This window comes from Acyrthosiphon pisum, chromosome A2 (assembly GCF_005508785.2).
Source record: "Acyrthosiphon pisum isolate AL4f chromosome A2, pea_aphid_22Mar2018_4r6ur, whole genome shotgun sequence".
Lineage (NCBI taxonomy): Eukaryota > Metazoa > Arthropoda > Insecta > Hemiptera > Aphididae > Acyrthosiphon > Acyrthosiphon pisum.
The window spans coordinates 96,136,771-96,158,050 of record NC_042495.1 but is presented as its reverse complement, the minus strand read 5'-3'; the positions used below and the strand labels follow the sequence as shown (position 1 = coordinate 96,158,050).

Sequence of the window (21,280 nt, the reverse complement as noted above, 5' to 3'; positions counted from 1 at the left end):
GGGCAGAGCTGCTGGCGGCGACGACAGGGCGGCAAACGGTTTTACTCCTGGCAAAACCTCTTGTCAGATTCAGGATCGATCCTCCTCCCCACCTTGGACGCCCTCTGGTCGTCATGACCCAAAGTAACCGTCGCCGCCGCCACCGGGGGACGCGTTCATACGTCACCGCCGTCTCCTGCTTTTTCGGCCGATTCATGTGCCGCCTGGCTACCGTGTGATCTGGCCGCGTGTTCATCCGCCGCCGCCGGACCGGTCACGATCGTCTCCCCTTGGATGCGAGTTGTTTTTCGTCTACGCATAGCTGGGTGTCACCATCAAGTACGTATTTTTTTCCACATAACATTTTTTTTCACATTTTTTAATTCATATATGGTATATGATTATCACCGTTAAGCTGTTTGATCGTCACTATAATTTTTTAACGATAATAGATTACTACGAAATTTTAAACACGTGCTCGTAGACGATATTTTTAACGCTGAAATTGTATAACTCTGTACCTACGTGGCTACGTTTAATTACAATATAATATATAATAGACTTAAATTAGGTATAATAGACGTGTATCTAACTGATTTTTTTCTACCATAAATATTTATTTATTGTTCAAAAAAATTATGGTACATACGAGTAATAATTTAAATTAATTGATTGATTCACTTGTATAAAATGTACCAATAAGTCTGAAAAAAAAAATGTTTACATAAGAACATTTTTTTTCATAAATAATTTATAGGTTGGACCTTTTAAATTAAAGTTTATTTCATCCCCATTGAATATATTTATTTTTAATACGTATTTAATTAATTACCGTCGTTGGTTCCACATTAATAATTAATGATAAATGGTTAGATACACATGGATATGGTAAAAACACTAATAGATTCAAATAAAATAAACATTTCATTTGGCGGATCGTTTTAAATAGTTTAAGTAAATTATTGCAATGCACATATTATTATATTTAATCAACGTGTAAAAATTATTTACGAATTTGATGTGAAATTAAGAATTATTTTTTTTTACATTATAAGTAAGTTATATATAATTGTAGAAGTTTGTTCAAAAATGTTGTTCTATGTAAACAAAAGTTTACGAATTGTCTTGAGTTGTCCTACATAATATCCATTTTGCATTTTGCTTTATTGTTTGAAAGCATTTTGATCGAGAACCGAGAAAATTTATGAAAAAAACTACCTTCCATTGGAATATGACATATATCATGGTAGAGTGCTGTTTTGAATTTAAATTTCATCATTCGTGCTTGTTTGGAATATTATATACTTCGAGTATAGAGTAACTGCATCAAACTTCTTAGGATTAGTGTTATTAGTGTTTTAGCTTGTAAAGGAATCATCAGACCAACTATATGATATGCAGACGAATCAAAATCGTCAGAATTACACAATTATTTTAGTTCAGATACACTAGTTTGAGAATAAAATTAAATATACTTGGAAATATTTTGTTTGAATTATATTTAATGCAGTGAAACTTCCATATTACAAAGTCTCACGGGGAATAAAAAATTCTTATCAAAGAGTATTTCGTTAAATAGAATTGAATAAATTTGGTTTTAATTTAGTTTGGTTCTCAAAAATACTTCGTTAAAATAGAAAAATTTCGTTATATGGACGTTTCACTGTATTATGTAATTGCAGTACCTATTATACTGAATAATGTATTTATTTTTATAGGAAATCTAAATATTTTATCATCGTTGATTTACTTAAATAAATAACTTGTAATAAATATAATAAAGTATAAAACTATAAAACTAAAACAGTGATTTTTTTTAAATGTAGCTATTTGATATTTTGTAAATACTTTTATGAAATCACTATAATAGCCCATGAAATGTATACCATTTATTGTTTATTTAAAGTTAAAAAAAAGCTAAGATTAAATTATCTATTGCATGAACGTAATACAATAACTATATAACTATATAGCAATGAGCATAGGCGCAAATAGGGGGGGGGCTTAGGGGGTATTAGCACCCCTGATTTAGCACACTCTAATAATTTATGTGTTTATGCATTTAACCGTCTCCTAACAACAACAAAAAAAAAAAATCAAAAACAGTTTATCACCAGACATGAGGCTATCACTGTATCAGAGTATAATGAATGAAACAATGAACTCGACAATTGTCATTTTATTGAATTCAAATCTATTTAGGATATTAATCATTATTTAATAATTTCCAATGTCTCTACTAAACCCGGTCATTGTGGTCGGTTATATTATTATCAGTTATCACGTTCAGCAGCGACTCAGCGCTACGACAATAGTATCGCGAGTATCTACTAATCTAAACATTCCCGTGCTCACATCTAATTCGGAAAAAAACCTAATTATTATGATGTATGAATCACTTGTCAGTTGGTGTTCACTTATGAGTTTTAAGTTTCCGACAATCTGTGTGATCGTATAATATCCTATATACAGGATGTAACAGATACAACTGACTTTTTGAATAACTTTTGTTCTAATCAATATTTAAAATGCTTTTTCATATACATTTTATAGTCACTTGCAATACACATATATTATGCAAAAAAATATTTTTATTTTTTAACAACTATTGTTATTACTATTGTAATTCAAATATCTATTAAGCTTATTGTACCACGAGTACAGATTGTTAAATGTTCTTAATTCAAAATAAAAAAAAAAAAATTTTTTAACAATGAAAATAAAAAATTTTAAATTTGATTTAAATTTGTTTGGATATATTCAAAATAGCCAATTTGTGAATATGATTATAAGAACCATTTTGATAGCAAAAAGTAAAAACATTTATCGAAGTCAAAAGTTAATTTTTTAGAATTTTTGAAATATCAATATTTTTTTAGTTATTATTTATTATAATAACTTTTTTTTAAATATTTTTTTTGGGGAATTTGCTGACATGATTATATTAATTCTTAAATTATTTACTAATCATATAATTTTAATAATTTTTGTCATACGTTTAAGTAGCGTCATTTTTTTTTCGTCAAGTATTTCTGTTACACCTTGTATACTAATATTTATTTGTCATATGTTTTGAATAAAATATAAAAAAGTTGTTTTAAATTTTTAATAAATTAAAATTGACTTGTATTAATTTTTATAAAATGTACCTAATACACTATAAGTATTCAATGTTAAGTTGTCATAAAACATTTTTGCTCAAAAAAGTCATAAATGCCTCATAGTTATAATTTGATTTAAATGCCCAGAAAATGCAGACACCCTCAGTTTTTTTTATTGAAATTGCGCCTATGTCAATGAGTACCCATAATATTAAAACAACTTTTTATTTTCAAACGAAATCTGTAAAATCATTCAGGTTCTATAGTTCCTGCAATTTATTTTAAATAAAATACAATTAATACATAAATAACAATTGCCCTCCAACATTTGCTCTCCTCTGAATCTAATGTATACAATTATTATGCTATTAAAAATATTATTAATTTATAGATATCATTAAAATGCATGTAATGATAAATACAGATAATAGTTCCAAAATTAAAATGATGGAGAAACCTAAAAGTTTAATCAGCTTCAAATTAATTACAACACTTGGAAACTCTTGTACTTTGTTCGTAGCAAAATTACTCTTAACCGAAGTTTTCTGACCGTATTTGGGTCATTAAACAAACACCATTTGGTTGTTATGTCCGTTGAAAAAGAAATATTGGACATGTGGTAAATGGATTTTGTATGTCTAATAATTAAAAACACTTATTAATTAAGCTACTTTTACTTAGAAATAAATAAATGTTGCTATTCGTGGAAATTTTAGATTTATAATGAAACCTTGTGATATATTGGTTTGAATGGTTCTTTTATTTATATATATATATTATATTCTCTATAATGCCTTGTTTTATTATTTGAACACAACAGTTATTATTGAATGAAAAAAGCAATAAAGCTCGACTTAATCAACATTTATATAGATTTAAAAAAACACTGTTTTATTATGTTTTGTTATTTATTCGTGGTAATTCATAATTTTAACAAACATTTGTTGAAAATTAAAAAAAAAATCTTACAACCGTTGGATTAAATGTCCAATGTAATAGTTGAGGCGCTGTCATAAAATTGTTTAGGTTTTAGTTTACTCGAGAAAGTGTTAACAGAAAAAAAATACATCACCGTACGACTTATGCCACCCAGAGTCTAAAATAAGTGAAATTTGAGACGTAATTAATTAATTTAATATAAAACTTTCTTCTCAAGACTTTTTACACTTTTTTGATTGTAAAATATTTAACTATATTTCAGCAAGTATAGTATGTAAATACTCCGAGAGTAGACGCTCAAATGTAATTTTATTACAATGGATTTTTAGCACATCACTCAACCTATTCTAGGTGGTTAAAAGGATATAGTATAGGTACTATATATGATATTACTATAGTCTATAATAGTACCACGGTCTACCGACCGGAATTTAGTACTATATTGCAAAACCGAACCCTATTAACCAGTCCAGTGCGTCACTGCAGGTATTACGGTTCTATAAATAAACTAGAAAACGGTGTTTTTTTATTAAATTATACACAAAGCATTTCAATTATTTAAAAAATATTAGGGTGAATTAGTAAACGATATTACGCGTACAACACAATACAAAACAGTTTCAGGGGAGGTATACGAAATGATCGGTAGAACACTGAATACATATTTCATAATAAAAATCATTAGATTTTTTTTTTATTAGGTAATTAATATCTTTGAAAAAAATTTTACATTCCGAGCGAAAAAAAAAATGTATTCGTTTACAAACAATAATTGTTTTATTTAGATCTCCGTGTGTCCCCGTGACTTTTGGTTGAATTCGGAAATCGTATTACATATAGGTATTACTTATAGTGAGACCATTGCTACATAAAATAATCAAATTGTTTTTTAAAACCATGGGTATGGATCATAACCTATCCGTGTAACGACGTATAGAAAAATAATGTTACACTTAGTACATATACCTACGTTAAACATATTCTCGTGTAGCTGAGTTATTATTAATTATTAAATATTATATATTTTTTCAACTTTACATTAGATTATTAAATATTTTATACTTAGATTAGAGTGGAGATAATTAAACACGAGTTTAAATTAGATTAGTTAAAATGACATATGTGGATGGTTATAGTGTTTGCTGGAATTGAATTTTTGAATAATTGTAAATTTTAGTGTTGGGTATGCTTTTAAATATTCATTTTGTATCCCAAAATTTGTTGCTGACAGATAATTTATTATAATTTATGACAGTATTATATCATGTGATATATTTACAAATGTTGGTATATCCCTTGTTTCATGAAAACATAAGTTATTCATTTTTAACACAAAACTTCATCATTTTTCTGGAACATTTCTCATACTATTCAATATCAACATATTTTTTTTACGTTTTTGGTGTTTTGTGCCCTTAGTTGCTTATAAACTTTTTTATTTTCATTATAGGTACATAAATAATACCTAGTATATTATACACTGAAATTAATATTATCTAATGTTTTCATGCTGTTAATTATAGTAGCCCGTAGGTATAATAATATTTATATGATCATTTTTGTTTAAAATTTATTGTCCTCAAATTTGGTGTCGATATTCTTGTTGTCAGATAACTTTCTTCATAAATTATTAATAACAGAATGTCATAAACTAAGGATTAGTATCTACAGAGCATTATACGTCCAATAGCCAATAGGTCTTAAATAGCTTGCAGTTGTTAAAATATAATTAATATTTTTAAAAAAATTAACAAAATGTGTGGAATATTATCAGTGAATTGATTTCAACCTTCTTCAAAATTACGACACTCTTAATCTTTTCAAGACACAGATACCCAACTTTTTTTCTTTGGTAGGCCACAATAGTAAAACGTTGCGTTGATGTGGGCCACCGATATTAGATAGGTAATTATATTAAATATAACAAAAAGATAATTTTTGTATCTTAGAAATAATTGAATTTTTATTTGAAATATTTTGTTTCAACTTAAAAATTGTCCATAGACCACCAAAGCGTTGACACTAAGCTTTGATGTCGATATAAAATTATTTAATTATATAAGTCTCACAGAAGCCATACAATGGTAGGTTGACTTTAATTTTCTAGATTTCTAAATTTCTAAAACTTCTATAATAATATTATTTTATTTGAGTTCTGCAAAAATTAGATATAGATTATGTTTTATTTTTTGGCATTTTAAGGGTTTTTTTTTTTAAATTATATGTTCAAATTTGATATTTTTTGAGAATGATTACGTAAATTCTGTTTGAGATTTAATATACCTATAATTAGTAGCTTATTTAGGGTCATAATTATTTTATTACTGTCCATTGATGTATATTTTTCTACATAAATATTAGTAATTTAGGATTTACTATATTAAAATTATAATACAATTCACAATTAATATATGACGTTCATTATTAAGTGTATACCTATATTGCCCATCATATTTACAGAAAACTAAATCAGCCTTCCCAATCACAACTATTTTTACTATACCTACATATTTAAATACTTATTCACACAGATGAATAACATTATTGAGTTATGTCCAATGGATTGACTATTATTTGTTATTTTATGAATTATTTTAGACATTACATAATTTATGGTTGATTGTAATATAATAATAATATGTTGTTCTATATTATAATCAATGATTACATATATTTGCATTCGTGAATTAATTATTTTAATGAGAAAAAAATTAAACTGCGAATGTCTGTAATCAATTAATTGTTTACCGATTATTAAAGTCGTAAACTTGCTAAAATATGCATTGCGCTTAATAGCAGTGCAACCAAGTTTGATTTAAGTACATAATAATATTATGTATGGGCATTATAGCATTATACCTTGGTTGTCGAAGTTTCATCTTCACCAATATAACAGTAAGTAATGGATAGGTATACAAACCTGTTAAGTGGGGCCCGTTATATTTCCAAAGAAATAAACAACAATATAAAATTATACAATACATGTTTGGTAATCATCAACTGGTGACTTACTAGATCTTGACTTAGGTACTAGTTGTATCGAACTCAATGATGACCTCTGCTACAGTTTGGAATAATATGTTTCTTGCGTATTTAAATAATAATTATAAATTCTGTTTACGATAGATTAGTACAAAATTTAATCTGGAAAGATTTTGATATTCTTATTAGTTATTTACGTCCAGAATTTTTAACGTTATGTTAGTGATGCGTTCATTAATAATATGACTAATAAAAAAACATTTCATTTTTAAACTTTAATGCTGTATAAATTATTTACAGTAACAATATTGTAAATAAAAAGTTGTTTACGTTGTATAAAATATATTTTACATTCATAGTGTTAATTTATAGGTATCTAATATCTAATAATATCCTAAAGACTTATATTCTATGTACATTTATAGCGTACATACTGCATACTAGAGAGCCTATATAAAAATATTCTGTTTTGGAAGATGAAATTAAAACATACTGTAAGTATCTATGTTATCATTCAAAAAAGTATAAAACTTAAAAAATTATAAGGATATTTATCTAAACACCTAATTTTCAAAATAACAAAATATAAAAAATGTTTGTTTCTTTTTTAAAGACTTTTTCCACTATGTGTTTAATTGTAATTTTGTACCTATGTATTTTTGGAACGATTCTGTTCTAGCAACTTTCGATTTTTAAAAATTTTTTTTTAATAATGTGTGTTTAGAGTGCTTTGTAAGAATATAAAAAAAAGCCCGGACAAATTTCATTTTGAAGTTATTGATGAAAAACTTCAAAAACTACATTTTTTTCTTGGAACTTACTCATTTTAACTATCTAAGAACAATGGTGCAATTAGAATTAATCGGTCGGACTTAGTTATGGCCTAATGAAGTTCACTATTTCGCGATTTTTACGCATTCACGCATCACTCTAGTTTACTGCGCCTTTTAAGAATATTGATATTTTTTTTTTTAAACTAATGTACTAAAACGAGTGAAGAACGATTGTGCATTCAATATTTGATACCCGGACTTCATTTTGAAGTTATATACAAAGGAAGTTTTCGAATTCTGGGTTTTTATGCATTCGCACAACAAGCTTAATTGTCTTTATGCTATACTAATCTATAACCCAAATATAAACCTCTGGGGCTAAAATTGTGGGCAGACGGATGGCCTAACAAATAAGCTTAACCTTGTCAGTAAAAGTAACACAAGACAAATGGCTCCCGTCACCTATCGGCTCCGGTCACCAGACTCGAGGTCCTGCGGACCTCTCGTTGAATGGAGGCTCGGCTCCCAAACCTCCCAGGGCTGAAATAGCAAACTAGTGGGGAAGGGCTGGGGGGGGGGGAGTGAGAGAATACCTGCCTCGCGGGCAGACGGACGACCTGATAAATAAACTTAACCTTGTTAGTAAAAGTAACACAAGTATAATGACTCCGGGTGCCAAACTTAAGGGACCTCCCTCCGCCTGCCGGCTCCGGTCGCCAGACTCGAGGTCCTGTGGAACTCTCGTTATATAGGGGCTCAGCCCCCAAACCCCCTGGGGCTGATATAGCAAACCGGGGGGGGGGGGTGAGTGGGAGGGTGACGTATAAACATAAGTTTCAAAAAAAAAAAGAAAAAATAAGTAAAATAACTATATATATATATATATATAGTGTATTACTGATACACCATATATATATACTGATATACTGAAATACCGCCAGTCCTAGTTTATTGTGTATTAAAATACTGTTCAATATACCTATGTATCTTATTGCTTATTATTAATTACTTGAGTTAATTTAATAAACATATTTCCAGAAAATTTAAAAATATAAATAATTAAATTATAATTATATAAGTAATATTTGGGAAGATTTTTTTTCTTTAAAAATGCAAATTTGGGATAATGTTAAAAAGGTTATTTTATTATATTATTTTGGTAGTTGATTTGTAGATATAACCCTGGTAATGCCAACCATATTATTTACATAGAAATATATAATTAATACGCTTGATAAATATAATAAATTTGGTAGTGTATGGAGTAAGTAAAGGATTTAATTACTATTATTATTATAAACATATGATAATTATGTATTCATCCGTAATCATTAATTATATTGATGCATATAAACTATAAAGTTCCTTTTTTAATCAATGATAAGTTGTAATTATGATTTAATTATAAGATTATATTATAATAATAGTTCATTTATTATTATATTTTTTTATTTATTAATGTTAAGTAAAAATCTAATAACAAAAGAATAAAATGTATTTTTTAATAAAATAGTTAATTTAAAATAATAACATTTTATTTCTAGATAGTATTACCTTGTTCCCAGTAAAAAAATACAAAACTTTTTAAAAAATCTATAGTTACTAGGTATATAATATATCAGGAAAATTTATGAAAATTTAAAAATATGTTAAGTAAAAGTTAAGTTTTCATTAATTGTAGGTATCTAATTATAGGTATATTTATAATTTACATTGCATGTTGAGTAAATATATTCTAATCAATAAATCAAATGGCATTCGGGGGCTTAAATTCCCTCGATTAAATGTGAAACAATTTTTGAGAAGTTGTCCGAATATCTTGAATCGTTCGTCTTGGAGTCCCCACAGACGCTGTCTTTAATCTCGAGATCCAAACCTTTCATCATGAACGCATTAATTTTTTACTCTAGAGATCAACATTTTGGGTTGAAATAGATTAAAAAAATAAAAATAAAAACTGTGATACAACTCGGTTTTAAGATATTGTTACCTGGAAACCTTAATGTTTAATCTACCTATTTTGATTCACCCACCTAGTAATGACATACTCATTAACATAATAATTATTCGTAAACATTATGATCTTAGTTAACTAATCTACCCAGAGGGTTAAACGATACGTCTGATAAATAATTTTAATGATTAAACATTGCAGTTTGTGTGCGTATTATAATTTAAGATTTATGTAGTGTAATCTTGGGGCAATCAATGTTTAAAATAATTAAATAAAAATTAATTAAATAATATTTTGAAGATAGTTTTACATTCTAATCGAACAACGTATCTATTCATTCTTCAAGATACAATATTTGATATATATTTATATTTAAATGAAATAGGTACCTACTATTAGCTAAATTTGTACACGATAGCTTGGTTGTTAATAAGCTGATCGACGGAACAGACGCAAGTTCCCAAGCTGTTGGTAAAATTAAAATAGCCATTTTCAGAAGTAGAATATAGTCCAGGGCCTAAAATACATCTGATTTCAGGGGACACATTTATTAAGTTAACTGTTACCTTTGGGCTTTGACAGATTTCTAAAGCAAAAAAAAAACCTGTGGGACTGTACACCCAAATTTCTCCCCTTTTTTTATACCACTTATCTGTTTATTTGACACGCATTTGTTATTCGGGGGACACACTTTGATTTTCAAGGGACACAGTATTTTAGCACCTGGAATATACATCCGTCACCAATTTTAAGCAGAGTATTAATTCTTCTATATTCTGGTCTATGAACTCGCATATTAATAGTCAGTTGAAGGCTTTTGACATGCTTCCAAACTTATGATTTTATCATACTCAATTTCGTAATATCGGCACGCGTACCTTTAGACGTACCACTGATAACATTGCCTGAAATCACTGGTATTTTATTTTAATCGTTCTCCCTTACAATATCTGTTTCATCAAACCTAATTCGAGAAATACGTATACTCGACTTTATTAAATTTTTATAGTCATGTCTTCCTTAGGCAATTTCCAAATGTATAGTCTACTAGTTTTTAAATTAAATCCAGCCAAACAGCATTCAAATAACTTTATACATTAGTACCTATATTTATAGGGTTAACCTACAAGATATGAAAGTAATTATTATTATACTTAAAAACACTTCTATCGAAGTTGTATTTGAGAATTTTTTGTGGTCTCTTTTTAAAAATAATAGAATTTGTATTATAATTTTATAAAATATTATCAAACACATATTTCATTTGGATTATATGGTACGTGAAATTATTCTTGGTGTATTGCCATAGTTTTTAACCACTAACAGAGTTTAAAGACATGAAATATTAACCATTACATAAAGAATTCATAGGATATATTTTTTAGTTTTATTCAAAAAATAATCGAGAGATTTTACAGTTCCATTAATTTCAAAGTATTATCTAATTAAATTTGTTCAATCAATAATTTAACTTCGGTAAAACTTTTGTACAACTTTTGTTAGCCCAATAAGTGTTTTCTGAAACAAATATTATTTTGTTTTATACTTTCACTTACTTCTACGACTTGGCCATTAGTGTTCCATACAAGTACCTATATTATTTTAATTAAATATTATTTATATTCTTAGAATATTGTACGTCATGTGAATGAAAAATTATAATAAAAGAATGAATTGTAAATAAAAATACGTAACTTTATAAAGTTTGATATGGTTATTAGTTATATACTTATATATTACAATACAAATAATAAATAAATGGAATGAATTTAGGTTTGCATATTAAAAATAAATGTAAATAATAGTAAATAAAGCAGCTTTTCAATTATTATTTAATAAATTAATGAATTTTATAATATCATAACTTTGTTTGTAAAACTTTTATATTTGATAAACTGGAGTGCACTTACTCCATGTTTACAATTGCCTTGAATAGTTTTTACTTACATTTTTTTAAAAATATTTTTAAATACTTTTAGCTTAATTGTAAGGCAGCTACAATTCGTCTTTCCGGTAGTATAAAAACGTTAAAATATATTTAAGTAAAATATAATATTATGATGAAAATAAGTGAACCCGTGCTTAAACTGATGAGTTTTTTTAAAATGCATTTTTGGGGTATTATAGGTACATAATATATTATAATATTATATAGTATATACGTTGTATAGGTTGTTTTCCGACCCTTAAAGCTTTTCACATAATTCGGCTTATTATCGGTGCTCCACCGGTAGTATATTATTATAAGTTATTACATATTATATTATTCACATTGCAAACTATTTTACACTTGTAAATAAACTAGTAAAAAGCTCAATATGAAAAATTCTATTAGAGTCTTGTCGGGAACTCAAATCTGTAATCTATGTAACTGTAATACCTATATCCAATATTAATAGTCAATTTACATGAAATTGTATGCAATGATTAATCATCGTATTTGTAAACCTTTAGTATTTACAATACGATATAAAATGTTTAGTTATCATTAAAATCATAATTATTATAAAAATATAACTTCGCATTTACCGGCTTGCATTTATTTCTTCAGAAAATAAAGTTTTGGTAGTTATCAACCAGTCCTGTAAAGAATACTTTTAAAAAGTACTTGAGTAAATACTCAAATGCATTTTTTTAAGTATTTAAGATACTACTCAAATACTTTAATTATATAGTATTTCAAATACTACTCAAATACTTAGAAAAAGTATTTGGAATACTTTTCAAATACTTTTGGTTTTTAAAGTGGGTTTCTAACTATCTTAATATAAACACATAGGTAGTAGGTTGTCTAATAGTTAGCTAATAGTTTAAAGGGAATATTGTTATTCAATTATAGTTATTCAACTATTTTTAGGAATCTGGTTTTCACAAACCTCCGGGCTTCAGCTAACACAGAAATACAGAATACTAAATACAACTATTATTATATTATTGTATATAGTTGACAATAATATTTTTCCAGCCAATTATTTCGAATAAAAATAAAATATTCGAAATAAAAAACCAAAGTATTCAATACCAAAAAGTATTTAATACAAAAAAAAGTATTTGAATACTTTTACTCAAATACTTTTACTTGAATACTTTACAGGAATGTTATCAACTATAATTGATATTTATCTAAAAACATGACCACAAAAACCAATCATTATACTGCAACCAATACACGCCTTGTTTCACTCAGATCTAAAATTAATATTGCCCAAGGCAATTACTTACTGTTGATAAATGGTTCATTCTCAGTACTCTAGCAACTGAAGTATAGTGGAGTTAATATTTTAGTTGGTTTAATATAATAATTTGGAGGGAAGATATAACTTTTACCACTGTTGGTATTACGTTATTTAACTAGGTAGTAAGTCTGAATTATAACTATAACATATAGTATATAATATATAATAATAATTACTAGTTATTCGTTAAGAGTCAAGCAATTCGGTTTAACGTAAAATTATCCAGCTCATAGCCTACGCTATGGATTATAAATGTACGTAAAATAGTTTTTTTAATTTTATAATATTATATATAAATAAAATATATAATATAATAAATAGATAAAGAAAAATTGAAACTGAAATCGGATATTGAATGTTGTATTGTGATTTTAATTTATAAGTCATTATACATTCAGGAGAAAATAGATTTTATTTAATTTATATAGTGTTATGAAATGATAATCATGAATAATATAATAATAATAAATAATCATCCCTATACCTAACCTTCGCGAGCAACTACAAAAATGTCTGTACGTTTATAGCATATTCATAAATATTTAGAAAACCGTACAAAAGTTAAGAATCAGTACGCAGAAATTGTGTTATTGATTTTTTAAACATAAATTTCTTTTTGATTACCTTTTGGTTTTATTTTGTTGAATAGGGCACTGCTCTCAGAAGTTAAAATTCTCCAAAACGTAATGCAGTTATGTACCTATACATTTTAAAATATAGAAGCTCTTTATATATATCCTTAAACCACATTTGCAGTAATCTCAGTCAAGTTCTGTAGTCTTATAAGACTTGAAATTTTAGTGCAAGGTTGATTATTATATTCGGAATATTTTCAATAAATGTAGAAAATATTTGTTTGTATTTTTATTTTAACCACTGAAATTTTAAATTTTAAAAGATTATGTAAATATATCTATTATATTATACTATTATAAGTTCCGAGTTGTTTTTTTTTTTTTATTAAAATGAAAACACTATCATCTATTTGGATTTTGTAAATTTAAAATTGTAATATAACACTGGATTATGCCAACGCACTATAGTGAATCGAGTTGAGTTCCCAACTTCTAGGATTCTTTTGTATTCTTTCGGTACCTTTTTTTTTTTTACATCTTACATGTTTAGATAACAACATATGTGTATCATAAGTACAATCACCCGTATTATTCTATTCGTACAAAAGTTTAGTGTTAATATGAATAAAACAAAAAGTCAAAACAAATAAATACATGTATACCATATTATACTCGATGTATATATGAACTTTATTGTACACAGATGGAAACTATGCAAAACTTCTGAGTAAGTAGAATATGATTAACTTGGAAAAAGTTACTATCCAGCATGTTTAATTCAATTACATTAAAATTTAAATCAAATACATTATGAACTATCTATACTTATCTAAAATTAGAATATTTTTGTAGAAATGTGACCTTATTATGCGATGTTACCACTGTTTCTATACAAGCCAAGTTATTACGCTGTTTTTATATCTATAAATATAACATTTTAATTAAATTATACTTAATAAACAATGTGTCTAATTAACTGACTGTGATATAATTTAGATGTACGCAAATAGTTAATTAGACAACCGGATACGTCATACCTACCTACTATATTATTATGATATCATTTACATTGATTATCGTTACAAATAAATATATCTGAATACCCGTACGACTGCTACTTGTGACCAATCACAAAATTTGTCTTATCCATCAAAGATCTCAAAAATGAAACTTTGATTTTGCATTTTTTCAAACCTATTATTTGTAGAGCATTTTTTTGGAGCTTTTATGGCACTTATTAAACTTTGAGTACATTATACATTTATTATATCATAAGAATGGACAGGTAAAAAGTTCGACGACAAATTAATTTGAACACTAAAAAAATTAAATAGTTATCATTTATTTTGCTTCACCTTAATATTTCTATCACGTATGTTCTTATTCATGTACCAGACAAATAGATCAGTGCAGGCCGCACAACAGTCTGACAAACGAAATTTTCGTCACGTGCAAGTTGACAATACTAGGTATATATATATACGATAGTATGGAGATAGGTAATTTTATGTACGTCTTGTATCTGCAATAATGACATCATCAAATTTCGTTAATTTAATTTATACAAGTAGATTTTTGTTCAATTATTTTTATTTAAGAATTTATTTGTTTTTTGGGACATGCCAAATGCCACGTTCCAGTTTTAGATAATCTAATGGAAATATAGAAACGGCTTGATAAAAATAAATACAAATTATATAACATGATGAAATTATTTCAGTACGTGGACATCTATGTAATATAATTGATTGCATCAATTCAAATAGTTCATACTAATCTTATAAAATATGTCATACTCATCGCTAATTGGATAAAACCATATTGTTAAATACTTTTGATATAGATATTATATTTATTTTTTTACAATTTAATATACTTCAATCAATTTTTGCCTCATAAAAAATCATATCTATCCTGGATATTCTGTTTAAACTTTAAAGTCTTGCATGATTCAATAATGACGGTAATACCTTTATTATGTTACATGACGTTTGTTAATAAAATTTTATTTTTTATGTTATTATAAGTACAATATTATAGTATATTTTTCAATATAGCATAAACACTTATTGACAATTTTAAAATAATATCCACTTCAAATATTTTTTGTGTAGGTACCTGAATAAGGATAGAATGTACGAATTAAATAGTTGGAATTGATATCCGATGATAATATATTAGTATATCTTGTATTTATATTTTGTTGGAATGAAATAAATAATAATGTTAATCACAATATGTAGTATATACTATATACCATATAATATAAATAGGGTTGCCATAATTTCATGAAGCAAATCTGGGACAGAGCAAAAACAAAAATATTGAATCATATTAGGTATGAACGTTTTAAAAAAAAAAACGAGTAACGACATATTATTCTATGTAACCATTTTACCACGCAAAAATAATAAAAACGTTGTTCGAAAATTGTATTTATTGTTTAATAAGTCATACATTTTAAAATTAATATTTTTTTTAATTATCAAAAATATTATGCTTCAAATTCATTTCTAACTCTTATTATAAAATCCGGTTTCAGAAAACTCGTAATGAAAATGGTATTTTCTTTTAGGAGCCATAATGACTAAAAGTTACTACTGATATAATAAATTATAGTCTAATAGTCATTAGTCTGTAACACCTGTGTCGGCTATCAGTAAAATATAAAATTAAAACATGTAAACTTGTAACATGCAGTAACAGTGCACGGTGCACACGCGGTTTTTCCCCCTCGAATTTTCCCAACATTATTAATTTATAATTAGCCTATAGATTTAGCATCAATACTTTATCCAGTATAACATATTTTTGACTCTCAATTAAAATTATTATTCCAACATTTTTTCTAATTTTTCTAATTTTCAATTGTATTAAATTATTTTCGGGATACCTACCGGTACCCCACTCAAAAACCGGTGACATTTCCAGTTTTCTGGGCCACCCTACATATAAATATCAGGTTTTTACAAATATTAGATGGTATCCATTCATACAATTAATGATTATACAATTAATATACAATAAAGCATTTTAAAAACAATGTAACTATTCTAGATCAGTATTTTTTTTGTATAAGATTGCCAAAACATGTGATCATTAATTATATTTGGCAGTATGCTGATTTAATAGAAGACATGACTCATACAAACATATCAAGATATTTTACAAAACCCTTTGTCATTAAGAAATTTCATTCAATATCTGGTATAATATTGTACCTATAGATCAATTTTATAAAAGTACCAATATTGTAACGATTTAATTTTAATTTCAAGAATATTTAACCTTTATAAAAACCGTAATTCAATTATTTGGCTTTAAGTTTAACAAAATCGATTTATATGTACATTTTTATAATATATTACATCTGTATAAACCATAATTATAATTTAAATTTAAAACAATCCGAATTGTGAGTATTTAAATTAAAAACACATTTTGTAGAAATAATGTCTTATTAAAAAGTTATATTAGACAATTTTACTAAGGATTATGACATTCCGTTATTTACATATTATGAAATTAAATAAATTACAAATTATAATTTTTTAATAGGTACTTATTTGATTGTTTTCTTATGTCTAATTTTAGATTTTAATTTGTTCTAGGAAATTTACATAATTACATACATTTAGCGTTCATAATTTATTTCATTTTGTTCAAAAAAGAGAGAAGTTTATTTAAGTCTTAACTGTTTACTCATATAAAATACGTAATTTGTGATTGGTGGGGGGGGGGGGTGATTTATTTTCAATATTTAATAATCAATCAACAATTTGGAAATTCAATTTACAATTCACATATATTTGTTGTGTTTGTTATCACGTTTTTCGTTAGCAGATAATTCGCTTTAATGTTCGTGGAAAATGGCTTCAAAATCATGGATGGTTACCGAAAGAAAATCTGGTCTAGTTAGTGTGGCCAAAAGTAGAAAATTCCCCTTACTATTTTCTTAGTAAAAAAAATAAAAACTAAAAAAACTAAACTATTAAAAACACGTCAAATTCACAAAATTGTACTTTTGAATGTACAATTACTTTTCATACCACTTACCAAATATATACATTTTTTTCGTATATTTTTATTATTATTAAGCTACCAACATTTAACAAATTTTTAATAATGAATATAGACCGTTATTAATTTATTTTGTTTTAGTATAGTTATGATAATATGCACATTCTAATAGTATAAAATAATATAATCGATGATAAAATATTTCGACTAAAGGCGTATAGGTATACTAAACATATTTTTGCAGTAGGTAACAATGTAAAATTAAAATACCTTCATTAATTATCATTTTTTATATCATATTTAGAAAAATACATTACATTTTGAAATAGAAAATAATTTTCATCAAATAATTAAAAATTCTTCACTAATTTAATTCAATTTACTAGAATTAATTAACAATTTGGTTTTAACAAAAAATTATGAATTTATTTTTACTTACACTTTGCACCATAGTAAGCTTAAGTATTCTGCATTATAGGATATGGATATACATACACATTATACATTCTTTTAGTATAATTTACGAACTTAAGTTTTAAAATACACACAGGACAGAATATCGGTAAATTTTTCGAGCGAAGACTAAAAATAAAAAAAATTATAATTTAATATTTGCTTTCGTTATTATATGTTATACATAAATGTAATTTTGAAAAAAAAACGTACCTATATATTATTATAGTCTAAAAATATAGATTATTAATTATAATTAAAATGTATATATTTAATTATCTTTAATAATAAAACAATTTATTGATAAATCTTATTTATTTTATTGATTTACCTTTCAGATAAAGTGGCAAAAATAAATAAAACATTAGCATTTTCTGAAAAGACTTGATTATATCATCCTTTACATAATCACATCCCTAACTTCATTATGGCAACCGAAAGGTTAGAATAGCTATATGAGAAAATGACCCAAAACTATCCTGATTAACAAAAAGGGATTGTGTTCAGTGTTAACTTATAATTCAAATTAAGCGAAATATAGTAAAACTTAATAATAGTGTTGTTGATCATATAAATGTATAAAAATGTATAACTAGTAATAACGAGCATTATCATTATTAGTTTTTAAACTAAAAACGTAATTTGACTTTGTCATTACTTAAATTTTTGCTTTTTGCACTGGGTAGTTTTGATGAAAATGTTTATAAATGTTTTTATATTTTTCCAAAACTATTCTTAGATAATTTAAAGCCAAATTAAGAATACACAATTTTACTCAACACGTCCTCATAACAATAATTTCTATATATTTTGTTTGGTATAGATTATTATTTATTTTATGTATTATGGGCAAAATTTCGTGGATTATATTTATTATTATTATTTTTTATTTTTGACATTTCATTTAAATTTACTGACACAATTTCTAGAATAATATCTTAGTATTTTGAACTCCTAAAAATATTCAGTTTTTCTTATTTTATAACTTTATTTGTAGATGAATTATAAATGAAATATAGAGAAAAGGTATTTAGTATTTAACCCTTTGCTAGTAAAATGTAAATAGCCATAATATATTATCATATATTTTATTTGAATACAAAACTTAAGCACCAAAGAAATAGAAATGTAACTAAACTTAAAACATTACTTAACTTCTGAGTATCTATTGGTTAATATTTAGTAGTATTTTATTAAAATTGATCAGAGATTATCCAGTAGAGGTAAGTCGATTTTTAAAAATCAAAATTTTAATTGGTTATTTATTTGGTGGGTACTTTGGTTGCTGAAATATATTTAGGTAAACAGGCAGGTAGATTTAATAATATTATTGTATTTGCTTTTTACTATCCTACTGTGTTTTATACTAAATCAAGTTTGGTTAAAAATATTAGAATCACATAAAATATAAATCGATGTTAAGCTTAATTAAACCTTGTTCCTTTACTGTATGCTTTACATTATTCATACTTTAAACTATCAGTCATTAAAATATGGCAACTTTAATAGGTACATTTGAGATGTTTTGTTATTCGAACTCTGGAGTAATTGTATTTGGAGTAATTATATCCGGGTTGTTATAAACACTGTTTTGTATATAAGTTTTTATTTGTTTCCTATAGTTTAAAGAATAAATGTTTTAAACATTTAGTTGACATTTTAAAACTTTATACTCGCAAAATGTATTTTAACAAATATATGAATCTCTAAATAATATATAGTGGATCTTTAATTACGTTTTTTAAAAAAAAATGTTTTTACATTTTGTTTTGTATCACTAATAAAGTTCTGAGATATTGGAACTCATTCGTTTCTGTACATGTCTCAATAAGATATTCAACAATCATTATATTATTTATCGACCAACCCTTAAATTGCATCAACCTTAACGTTTTAATTTGACAGTAGAATCATTACCACAAACATAATAACTTTGTCGGTTACCTATATTAATTCGTGTTTCAATACAGTAACTACCCTTAAAAACAAAGAACTTATATGATATAGAGACGTCTATGTCCTAAACGTTCCAACGACATAGTTTAATATCTATACATAATAATAAGGTAGGTACTCTACATTGCAATCCAATTATATTATTTGACTATAGAATGGAAATACATGTATTATAAAACAACAAATAAAAACTAAAACGTCTAAGACCATACATTTAGCTAAATTCAAAAACATATTGTTCTATGATGTGATTTTGAAAACAGCTTAATTTTACCTTTTTAGGAAAATCATATAATTTTTTATGATTTGTTACCAGTTACCATACAACATAAATATTAAAAGCAATTCTGTAAAAAATACCAAAATCATGAATAAACAAGTATAATATTACTACTCTCGAAGTATAAACCTTCAGGAAATTGACAGAAATCTTGCGATGTGATGACAAGTAATTGTTTATTTTGCCAATCAACAATTTAATTAATTTTTGACAGTTACTGGAAGTTTTTGAAAACTAAAACTATATAGGTAGCCACTATTTGCTCATAAATTACTATTTTAATTATTAGTGTATTGTTTAATAGGTAGTATAAAAAGTTCAAATCATTTTTTTTTATATTCCGAGTGAACAATGAGATTATGTGATATTAATTTGAATTTAGCGCCTGATTAATAAAAACGAAGGATAGCGAGCTCCGTAAACCATTATAGGTAAGGCACCTATTTATGATTTCCGATTATCATGCGCTTATTTCAAACACACTTACAGTGAAACCCTCTAAATATCGGACACTCTGCAGTCGTTGAAACCTGTGTGGTAAAAGTATAGTTACTTCATAATATATTTTACTAAATAATTACAACTGATTGTACAGGACAAGCGATACAATTTCAACATGACATATTACGCGGTTGCAATTTAAATAATAGTAATTCGTGGGCCAGGATTTTTAATTTATTTTCCATTGCTGTCAGTTGTTTTTGAATGTGGTTGGGGTAAGGGAACAAATTAACATTGTCGAAGGGGGTGTAAAAAGTTTTCAATATAACTTGAATGAACGCAGAATGTTGATGCTTAACAAAATAGGCAATATTTTTTCTCTTTATTTTAATGCGACGTTTAAATTAATTACATATTTTATGCACATATATATAATATATATATATATATATATATGTTACACCCCAAATGAGAAATTTACTGTTTTTTTTTTACAATTTTATTAATTGAAGGAAAAAGTGGCCATTTCATGAACGATAATATGTTCAAATCATCAATTGTGCAACTGCTGCTTTTTTTTTTTTATCGAAT

The 21,280-nt window shown here is 26.0% G+C and overlaps 1 protein-coding gene across 2 annotated transcripts in view; it reads left to right on the top strand.

Moving 5' to 3' along the window:
• Window positions 1-183: 183 nt before the first annotated feature.
• The window catches only part of LOC100163143 (glutamate receptor ionotropic, NMDA 3A), a 167,687-nt gene continuing 146,590 nt past the window's right edge, over window positions 184-21,280 (top strand). Inside the window, exon 1 of one of the 2 annotated variants that reach the window (XM_008186681.3) lies at window positions 184-318. The gene's annotated coding sequence lies outside the window, so the exon portion shown is untranslated. The remainder of the gene's footprint in view (window positions 319-21,280) is intronic. The other variant, XM_001943366.5, reaches the window with a different exon arrangement.